The sequence below is a fragment of the Cnephaeus nilssonii genome (assembly GCF_951640355.1).
Source record: "Cnephaeus nilssonii genome assembly, chromosome: 23".
Classification (NCBI taxonomy): domain Eukaryota; kingdom Metazoa; phylum Chordata; class Mammalia; order Chiroptera; family Vespertilionidae; genus Cnephaeus; species Cnephaeus nilssonii.
In genome coordinates this window covers 14,434,823-14,446,018 of record NC_137094.1, presented here as the reverse complement: position 1 = coordinate 14,446,018, position 11,196 = coordinate 14,434,823, and positions in this window count along the sequence as shown.

The window sequence follows — 11,196 nt, the reverse complement described above, 5'->3', positions numbered from 1 at the left end:
GTTGAAATGGGACGGCAACGACTCTATTACTATTTCTACTGAAGCCTCGTGTGGGTGTTTCATTTTGCACAACAATGAGATTCTACATATCTATATATCTATACATCTATACACCTATAGATCTATACATCTATGTCTATATCTATACATCTATATCTATCTATATCTATATCTATCTATATCAATATCTATATCTATATATCTCAGATATATCAGATATCCTGGGTATGGCTTTGAAAACCAGATATACGTTAGTTATTCATTCATTGGGGGAAATTCCATCTCTGACATCCTACATCCATGGTCGGCAAACTGCGGCTCACGAGCCACATGCGGCTCTTTGGCCCCTTGAGCGTGGCTCTTCCACAAAATACCACGGCCTGGGTGAGTCTATGTTGAAGAAGTGGCGTTAGAAGAAGTTTACGTTTAAAAAATGTGGCTCTCCAAAGAAATTTCAATCATTGTACCGTTGATATGTGGCTCTGTGGACTAATGAGTTTGCCGACCACTGGCCTACATTATTGATTTCTCTGCATCCCAGGGTGAAGGACTAACTTCCAAGTGGAAACGCTGACTGTTAAGTCCTTAGCCCGGATGCACCCGCTCGGTGAGCGCCGCAGGTTCCCGCCTGCCGGCACCAGGCCCGATGGGTGCAAGTGGCGGCCAGGCATGTGGCCCTGGGCTGGAGGGCGGGGAGCCCAGGGCGCTGAGCATGGAGCTGGGACTTGAGGAGACTCGGGCCCAAGCGGGGGTTTTACCCCCTCTCCCCATCTCCCTCCCCTTAGCTTAGCCCGGGAGGCGGACACCCCCCTCCCCCCTACCCAGTGTGCGGGTTTCAGGATAAACGAGGTGGCCGCTCTCCCTGGCCACCAGGCTTCTGGCACGTTCCCCTCCGGCTGCCTGTAGTCAGAGGCGACTCTGTGAAATACGCGGGACAGAAAGTCAAGTGGAACATTGGACCCTCAAAGGGACGGGGCAGGAACAGCAAACATGACTCCTTGGCAGGGCCTTCTCGCCTCTTCTCGCCTCCTGTGTTCCCTCATCCGTGAGGAGGAGGCTCAGGCACGCTCCGCTCCCCGAGGCCTGCGCTCGCCTCCTGTGGTCCTCGAACCTGAATCCTGTGTCGGGATCCTGGTTACCAAGGAAATGGAACCTGGGACAGAAATATAGACGGTGCTCGTCTGCAGAATCCTAAGGGAAGCAGAGGACTTGCCCACAAAGGACTCCCCCGCCCCCCACGCTCAGGGGCTCTTGTTTTACTGCTTTTAGGAATCGCCCTTGTTGTGATATTAATTGCTTAAATGCGATTTTGAAATATATACAGACATTCGTTAGAATTAACGGAACTCCCCCCGCCCCCCCCGACACACACACTCATCCCTTCATTAAAGTGAAGGAGCATAAATGCCAGGCTACTTAGTGAAGGAATTAATGGAAAGGCCAGAGGATTTGCAAGTTCAGTGCATGGGAACATCTCCCCCGTCAGAGCTCGTTCCGGGAATTATTTTGTAGGAACATCCGCAAGGTGTTCTTTGCAGAAATGCTTCCCTTGGGCGTCCGTGGAGCCCGCTGCTTCAAGGCTGGCGGGGAAATCCGGGCCAGGCGTTGGCGGTTTGGCGGCTGCCTTGCCCGCGTGCGGGGAATGTGGGCAAGCGGCCTCGTGAAGGCAGGCGCGGCCATGCCATGCTGAGCAGGCAGACAGCAACGTGGGTGAGAGGAAGGAAGAAAGAGAAGGGAGGCACGTGTGTGCCCACAGGGCATGAGCCTGTCATGTTTCTGCTGCCGTCTGGAAAAGGGCCACCTGCTAACCTGACTGAGTCAGGCCTGGCCTGCGTGGCAGCTTCGCAAACTCAAGACCAGGCGTCCTCACACTGCGGCCCGCGGGCCACATGCGGGTGTTTTTGCCGTTTTGTTTTTTTACTTCAAAATAAGCTATGTGCAGTGTGCATAGGAATTTGTTCATAGTTTTTTTTTAAACTATAGTCCGGCCCTCCAACAGTCTGAGGGACAGGGAACTGGCCCCCCGTTTAAAAAGTTTGAGGACCCCTGCTCAAGACCTAAGCTCACTGCCAAGGGCAGTCTGAAATTAAAAGCCTTTAATTAAAGAGCAGTGGATGGAGGGCAAGTCATGTTCTCGGCCAGTCTCTTCCCTGACAAAGATCAACTTGGATCTTGACGGGAGCCTACTGTCCTTTTGCATCTGAGAACGCACCTGTGGAATGTCGGGGCAACTGGTAACGCCCCTTTTTCCAGACCCCTCGGGGCACAGCCAGGGTCCCGGGGCGCAGACCACACATTCCCTCCCTGTTCCTGTTATTGTGTTATTGCTGATTGTTACCTGTCCTGCATGCCCCAGTGTCACAGAAGCAGAGTCTATCATTTTACTTTTTATCCAATCCCAGAGGTCCCCCCCTTCGCTTTCTCCCGCCTAATCTATCGCCAATGGATTTCATGTAACCCACTCACCTCTTCTGATTATCAATAATAATAAAAGTATAATATGCTAATTAGACCAAACAGCCGAACGACCTTCCGGACGTCATTCCGGACATACTTCCGGACAAAGCTGCGGCAGCAGGGGCCGAGGCAGAGGAGGTTAGGGGCAACCAGGCAGGCAGGCAGAGTGGTTAGGGGCAACCAGGCAGGCAGGCAGAGTGGTTAGGGGCAATCAGGCAGGCAGGTGAGTGGTTAAGGGCGATCAGGCAGGCAGGCAGGCAAGTGGTTAGGGGTGATCAGACAGGCAGGCAGAGTGGTTAGAGGCAATCAGGCAGGCAAGCAGAGTGGTTAGGGGCGATCAGGCAGGCAGGCGAGCGGTTAGGAGAGAGCGGTCCCAGATTTCGAGAGGGATGTCCGACTGCTGGTTTAGGCCCGATCCCCAGGGATCCCAGCAGTTGGACATCCCCTGAGAGGTCCCGGATTATGAGAGGGTGCAGGCCGGGCTGAGAGACCTCCCCCACTCCCTCCCCCCCGAGTGCATGAATTTTGTGCACTGGGACTCTAGTAATGAATAAAACAAGGTGAAAAACCGCCCTTCTCCAGAGCATGATCTCAGTACATTGAGATTCTGCTTCCCAGCAATTGTTGACAGTTGGGCTCAAATGCACTCGCAAAAATTCTTGACAGGTTTGAATGTTCTTTTACCTTAACACGTCCGTGCCCTACAGTTCTCAGTGTTGAAAGGGGAATTGCCAGTGACAGCTCTGAAATGGCCCAGGGACCCTTCTCGCCACCACGGAATAGACCCTTTACGGTTTGGGCAGCACAAGACAAGGTGAGACCAGACAGCGGCACAACACGCCACGGCCGCGGCCGCGAACTCCTTCCGAGACGCTGGAGGCAGAGGCAGCCTCCCGTGCAGCCTGCCGACCGCCCCCCCCCCCCGGGGGCCCGCAGGGGCGCCTCGTGCTGGGCTAACGACGCAAGGAAAGCAACCGCGAGGCCGTTGCTGGAAATGGAATTGATCTGATGGTTGTGCTGCTAGCAAGTCTGTGATGCCGAGGCCAGCCACACAAACCAGCGGGAAATAAACACTAAGAAAATGTAATATTATGCTGTGCTTGCAGATAAATAATGGCTGTGTAACCGGACGACCCAGGGGTCCGGGCTGCCTGTCACGACTTGAGCCAGTTCAGCAGAGACGGGGTTGAGTCCTAGATGAGCGTGTATTCCAGTCCTGCCAGCAGCCTGGGAGAGCAGCGGGGCACCCACAAACATCCGCTCTCCCCCCATAAGCCAGCTGCTCATATTGGGTAGAAGGAACAGGATGACACGGGGAAGGAGGCAAAAGGGTACGCCAAATGGGCAGTTTCCAGGGAATGGGGGCCGGGCATTGGCAAAGGCCTGTGGGTCTGCAAAGGGCTGGGGGTCTGCAAAGGGCGGGCGGCTCTGGTCTCTGCAACAAGGTTGTCAGTCTTCCCATGAGGACAGGCAGCTCCCGGGTGGGGAGGAGGGGCCGCATTTCCAGGTGAGCTCCCAGGTCCCACAGCTACTCCCAGCCAGGTGAGCGCGGGCCTTTAATCAGAACAACGCCGTCGCGGCTAACAGAGCGTGATGGCTGTTTCTCACCGTCCTCACTGGTCCCCAATAGTCTACACCGCGTGGCCCGATGATGATGATCTCTGAACGCATCATAATCTGGCCACTCAGTGTCTATCCTGTATAATAAAAGGCTAATATGCAAATTGTCCCCTCGACCAGGAGTTCGACCAACAGGCAGGCCGGCCAACCGCCCATGTCCTCTCCCCATGGCCAGGCTGGCCGGACCCCACCCATGCACGAATTCATGCACCGGGCCTCTAATATATATATACACACACATACACATACATACACTGAGTGGCCAGATTATTATGCGTTCAGAGATCATCATAATCTGGCCACTCCATGCATTTCCCCCGCCAAACACATTTCTCTTTTTAGAATGAGTTTAAGTGCGTTCTCGGCTTCCTATAAGCCAATCAGTGATTTACAAAACACACAGACCCTTTGAGACAGAGCGGATTTGGAATGTTTTCTGATGCATGTTGAGCTTACAGGGTAAGCTGCTGTCAACAGCTGCAGGGCAAGGCGAATGTTGGAGTCTTCTCCTCCCCCTCCCCCACGGATGTAGGGCGGATGGGGGTGGGGGGGGTTGCTGGGGCCTGGGGCTCTGCATCCAGGGGCCAGGCAGGGAAACAATGTGGGGGAAGAGGAATTGGATTTCAGATGCTGCCTGGGTCATTCGTGGTAAAAAATGGATGAGGATGATTATCCCACCAGAGGTGCGCCTTTAAAATTCTTTTGTGTGTAATAAATTGCCTGTCACAGAGTGTGAAGAGCCGCAGGAAGCATAAACATGGCAGTGTTTCAGCGAGATGAATGTGAATGCCGGACGCCACCTTTGTCCGTGGGCTGAGTCAAAATGAGAGATACCTTGCCCTGGCCGGGGTGTTCAGTGGTTAGAGCGTTGGCCGGTGGATCGAAGGGTCATGGGTTTGATTCCCGCTCAAGGGCACGGACCTCAGTTGCAGGTTCAATCCCGGGCCCCGGTCGGGCATGTGCAAAGAGGCAACAAGCTGATGTATCTCTTTCTTTCTTTTTTTTAAATATATATTTTTATTGATTTCAGAGAGGAAGGGAGAGGGGGAGAGAGAATAGAAACATCAATAATGACAGAGAATCATTGACTGGCTGCCTCCTGCACACCCCCCACTGAGGATTGAGCCTGCAACCTGGGCATGTGCCCTTGGCTGGAATTGAACCTGGGACCCTTCAGTCCGCAGGCCGACGCTCTATCCACTGAGCCAAACCAGTTCGGGCCGAAGTATCTCTTTCACATCCATGTTTCTCTCTCTCTCTCTCTCTCTCTCTCTCTCTCAGATGCTTCTTTCTCCTTTCTCTCCCCTTCCCCCTCTCTTCTGCTCTCTTTCTAAAGATCAATGACAAAAATATCCTCAGGTAAAGATTAAACACAAACCAACAAGAATACAACAACAAAACAAAACAAAGAATACAACGAAAAACCAAAATGTGCGATTCCTGACTCGCTACCCTTAGCTTCTGGGGCAAGTGATTGATGGTTATTGCTCTTTGTTTAGAAAAACGATCTTTGGCCTCACGTGGCTGCGGAATGGAGGCCCATGGCCGTGGGCCCACGGTACTCGGGCAGCGGTTCCCGGGGCTGACCGAGCCGCCTCTGCCTGCTTCTCCCTGCCGCATTGCGCACATCACTCAGCCTTAGGAAGACCCTGCAACTTCCCCGGGGTCAGAGGGTGGGAGCCAGCGCCTCGCAGGGCCCTCGGGGTGCTGGGCCGGGCCAGGACGGGCCGGGCGGGTGGCCTGGACATCTCGCCGCTCCCATCCCACAGCGGGGGCCATTCTAGGTCACAAGGGCAGACTGGCTTTCACCTTTCCTTTTCTTCTCTTGGTTTGTGGTACCTTTGAGGAGAAGATGGTGCCATTCGGTACCTGGATACACACAAAATGGCGTTTCTCTTAGACTGCCTATCATCGAAGACTAGAGGCCCAGTGCACGAAATTCCGGTAGGGTCCCTAGTGGCTGCCGGCTGCTGGCGGGGGCCTTCCTTCGTTCCGCGCCTCCCCCTGGCGGCCAGCGCACGTCATAGCGAGCGATCGAACGCCCAGGCGGTCGAACTCCCGAGGGGACACTTGGCCTATTAGGCTTTTATATATATAGATGGGTGTCAGGCTGACTGGTAGGGTCTGAGGTGGCAACCGCTGTGTGTGAGTATTTTTGCTTCTTAGAATTGGAAGGCATACAAGGGCTCATTTCTGTGGCCACAAAGAGGGGACCTGCTCGTTATTCAGGGACAGACTTTGAAAAATACCAACTGTCTATAGATCTACCTGGAAAAATAACTCTTAAAGCTAAAAACAGTGTAAGCTTATCGTTAGGTTTTGCCCTCACGGTCCTACGGACGATGTTAATTTTGCTCTCAGCTCTTGGTTCATTGCCTCCTTTGGGGACTATCGTATGCGACATGTGACTCTCTGCCCAACCGCATGGAATAAGCCCATGAAGACGTTCCCAGTGTCCGGTGAGAAGTCGGGGACGCGCGGGTGCGAATGCTGGGAGCGCTGGGGGAATTCTGTGTTCTGTGTTCTCTCTCTCGGATTCGCCAGGGAATTCTCGGCCGGGTCTTTTCATAAACAGCGGTGTTTAGCCTACGGTTTCCCAAGCGAGCACCCTTTCCCCGGTAAAGTCTGGGAAGCTCGGGGGACGGGGACGGCGGCTGGGGAGGCTGGTGGCGCCGTGTCTGTGCGAGGCCCCCGGGGGAGCCGAAGCGTCTGCCGCGTGGGCCGCCTTGGGGACCGCACAGCCCGGGGCTGGCGTTCCGGGCCCCAGGGGCTCCATTCCGCTGTAAGTTGTTTTCCTGGGCGGATGTTGTTTTCCAGTCTGAGCCTCAGAAGCTGGGTCACTAGTCCCTGCTGGGGAACAGAGCCCCGCCTGCCGCCCCGTCTCTAAGGGACCGAATTCTTCTCTGAGGATGAGGCGCTTTGGGTGAAGCCTCAGAGGGGCTCCCCGGGGAGCCGGCAGGTGGCTACCGGGGCTCGCCCGGCACCTCTGCTCACTGCGTGCCCATAGGCCACCGATAATGGCCCGGCTTCCTTCACTTGGCTCGGCCTGGCGGGTGCCAGACGTTCCGGGTTCGGTGCCCACGTTGCTTGAGTGCTTTGTGGGCACAGCGGGGAGACGCCGGAGGCCCGCTCTGCTCCAGGGGCGCTGGTGTTGGGGCGCCAGGCAGCAAACACACACACAGGAAGGACCGGGGGGCATGCAGGGCACAGAATACAGCGGGCGGAGGCTGGCGTTGGGAGGGGCGGCCCCGTGGCTGCTGGGGCTGGCGGATTGACCGCATCTCCCGCTCGGGCGGACTGTCCAGGCCTGTGTCTCCCGGGACCTGATACGGTGAAACGCCAACTCCATTATTAGGCAACTCGCTTATGATACAAAGGATGCCATTTGGTAAATTGCCTCTGAGCTAGGAGGTTCTCTCTAAAATATATATATATATAATGTTAATGATTTCAGAGAGAGGAAAGGAGAGGGAGAGAAACATCAAAGATGAGAGAGAATCACCGATCGGCTGCCTCCTGCACGCCCCTCCCTGGGGATCGAGCCCACAACCCCGGCATGTGCCCTGACCGGGAATCGAGCCGTGACCTCCTGGTTCCTAGGTCGACGCTCAACCCCTGAGCCGCGCCGGCCGGGCTGTGACCAATGAACTTAACGGCCCCTCTGTGCCTGGTGAGTGAGCAGTAACAGGTCTGTGTACAAACTAGCCCGGGTGAGCAGCCTTCATTCCTGTTCCTTTGGTGTTAGCCTCTGGGGAGGGGGGTGCAGGGGGACCCTCCCTGGAGAAGGCCCAGGGGTGTGACAAGGCTGTTATGACCCACAAACTAGGCTCCGTGGAGTTTTCACAAACCTCATCTATTTCCCCTCGAGCACGCGTACGCGACACCCGGGGCGTTCGCTGCCGATGACTGTCAGGCGAGCAGCTGCTGAGCACTTCCTGTCGTGTCACCAGCTCCTCGGGGCGTCGTTCACGCACGGCTGTTTGACACAAGCGGACGCCTCCATTGGAACTTTTAGACCGTGACTCAGTGCCCACCCGGGGCCCCAAGTGTGCTGGGCCCGGGATGCAATGCCTGGCATTGGCTCCGTGGGTGTTGTTAGGGCTCATCATGCCAATGTGTATGTGGGCATCACAGAACATCGGGGCCCACGTGGCGGAGGGAGGCCCGGGGCGAATGATGCCCAGGGACGTGGCTGGGTGCAAGGAGGGATGTCTGGCAGGAGGCGCTGGAAGGATGTTGCCGCGTGTGGGGGTGAGAGGACCCTTTCCCTTGAGCGGGGTCCACGTCGCCTCTCTGTCGCTAGGGCTTAAGACAACAGGAGCGAGGGGATTTCCACCTCTCCCGGGGGAGAGGAGGCCCTGACAGCTCGATGGGGGGCAGGTCGGGGCAAGGAGACACGGTGTCGTGCCAGGGACCGGGCCAGGGCCCCAGCCGCCAGCTGTCAATACCAAGTCACAGTATTGGTTTCGTTTCATCACGTAGGGGCCTCAGGAATGGCTACGTTGAGTTTGCCTTGTCTGGTCTTAAAGGCGCCATAATATCTTAGAAAATACAAACATCCGGTGAGAAAATCTTAAGACTAAAGAGCTAATATGCTAATTAGACTGAACGACCTTCCGGTCATCCTTCCGGATGACCTTCCGGACGAAGCAGGGGCTGCGAGGGCCGAGCCCCTTGCACGAATTTCGTGCATCGGGCCTCTAGTGTGAAATAAGGAAATAGTAACCATTCTCAAAAATTCTTCCAATTCTCTTCCTTTTGTTCAAAGGGCTCCCTCGGAAGCATCTGGATACGACTGGAAGAACATGAATTTAGGGTTTCCCTTTAGTCCGTGTTAGTTTCGGCACGCGTCTAGCTTCACGGGAACGATGTATGTTCCCGGGACAAGGGTACGCTGTTTCCGAAGACTTCAGTTCCATGGATGCGGTTTTCTTCTTTATTTTTAAATATATATTTTATTGATTTTTAACAGAGAGGAAGGGAGAGGGATAGAGAGTTTGAAACATTGATGAGAGAGAAACATCCATCAGCTGCCTCCTGCACACTCCCCACTGGGGATGTGCCCGCAACCAAGGTATATGCCCTTGACCGGAATCGAACCTGGGACCCCTCAGTCCGCAGGCCGACGCTCTATCCACAGAGCCACACCAGCTAGGGTGGTTTTCCTCTTTAAAAGAAGCACGGGCAACATGTTCCCGTTTCCAAATGTCAGACTCAATTCCCATTATTTGCATCTGAAACGAGAGAATTATAAAAACCCTCCAGGGTTGCGCCAGAGAACAGGAACTTGAAAATGTCAGTGGGAATTCGTGGAGACGGTTTGATGTGGAACTGTGGGAAAGCAGACACATCGGGGACCCCCCAAAACATTTTCAAAAGGAAGAAAAAGCCCTCCAGGCGTTGGAGTTCAGAAGCTCTCAGAGAAACCATGAATGTTGAAAAGGGCTGTACTGATTTTATTAAAACTTTCTGAAATACAGCCCAAGAATCAACAATCCCCCCGAGAATAAACTACCTATAAAGAGGCCGGCGCGGGGCTCAGTGGTTGAGCATCGACCTATGAACCTGGAGGTCATGGCTCGATTCCCAGTCAAGGGCACATGCCTGGGTTGCGGGCTCGATCCCCAGTAGGGGGTGTGCAGGAGGCAGCCGATCCATGATTCCCTCTCATCATGGATGTTTCTATCTCTCTCTCCCTTTCCCTTCCTCTCTGAAATCAATATATATATATATTTTTTTTATTTTTTTATTTTTTTTTAAAGAGGAAGCTTCTATTGTCCAGGCAACCTATGCCCATGGACCCATGACATGGCTGTAATACACCATCGTTGTGTCAATGAATGTAGTAAGGAGGCGGGAAGAGAGAAAATAAGATACCCCAGAATTTGTGACCACGTTGCGCTCCAGACAAAATGGGGACCAGTTCCTCATGCCTGGTTGCGTCCTTTCTCCTTGAATCGGCTGTTCCTCTCTCTTCCTTGGACGCCGTCCTGCCGCGGACCCTCGAAGCCCAGCCCCGGGGCTCTCTCCTCACCGGCGCTGGCCGGCCTTCCCGCCGCGCTCTTCCTCCCCCGAGATGATAGAACGCTGCAATCTAGGAAAACACATCGTTTTGTGGAGAAAAGGACAGAACTCCTCTATTTGGCAGGAGAACGCTATTTAAAATTCTAAGGCGATTTCCCCGAGGAAGCCTGCGTGAAGGGAGGGCATTTATTCTGAAAGCAAACAGTGGCCGTTGCCAGGAGGCCTGATGGATTTCTCCTGCTGCTGCTGTTTGAACAAAAGCCACCGCCGGGGCGGCCACTCTCCACCGCCCTGGGCGGCCGGGAGGACCTGACGCCTGTGTGGCCGGATTAGAAGCGCCTGGCTGGAGAGAGGGACGGTGTGCCCAGTGATCCCGGTCCCGCGGGGAGGCCGGCTGGGATCTCTGACTCCAGCCAGCGGGTTCCTGTGAGGCTAGCCGACCTGTCAATCCATGCGCCGTCCCAGCACGCACCTGATGCAACCGAGCGTGCGCTCCTCTCCGCCTCTGGACTAAGCGCGCCCTTCTGTCTGTCCCCAGAACCCGCCACCTGAATTTTCAAGCCACCGTCCGGCTTCAGCCAGTCCCAGTTGTGTGTTTTTTCGTTTTGTTTTTTAATTTGGCCAACATTTTGCCAGTCCTTCAAGATCTAACTCCTGGGGTTCTGTGTAATAGACACGATTGGGGTTTCACACTTGACTTTGTTCGGGAAAGAGAGACAAGTCCCTCGGGGAGTGCCACCCACGTCTGTCCATGACCCCAGACAGACAGACAGACCAAAACAAAGGGATACGAGGTGATGGGAGCCGCCGCGCCTGGATGGTGGGGATGGTCTCACGGGTGTTTGCATGTGAGTCCAAACTCACGAAATCGCACACGTGAAATACATCCGGTTCTTCATATGTCAGCTGTTCACGTTAACTGAGTCGGACGTGTAACGGTATTGCTACTAATGGCAGCAGCAGCAGCAGTATCAAGAGGAGAAAATCTGGAATATAAGTGGAATTTCAGCATACTCCAAGGATGAACATATCTGTAATTCAATGGTATAAAAAAATGTTCACCAGTAATCATTTTAATCGTCATTTTAGTTAACC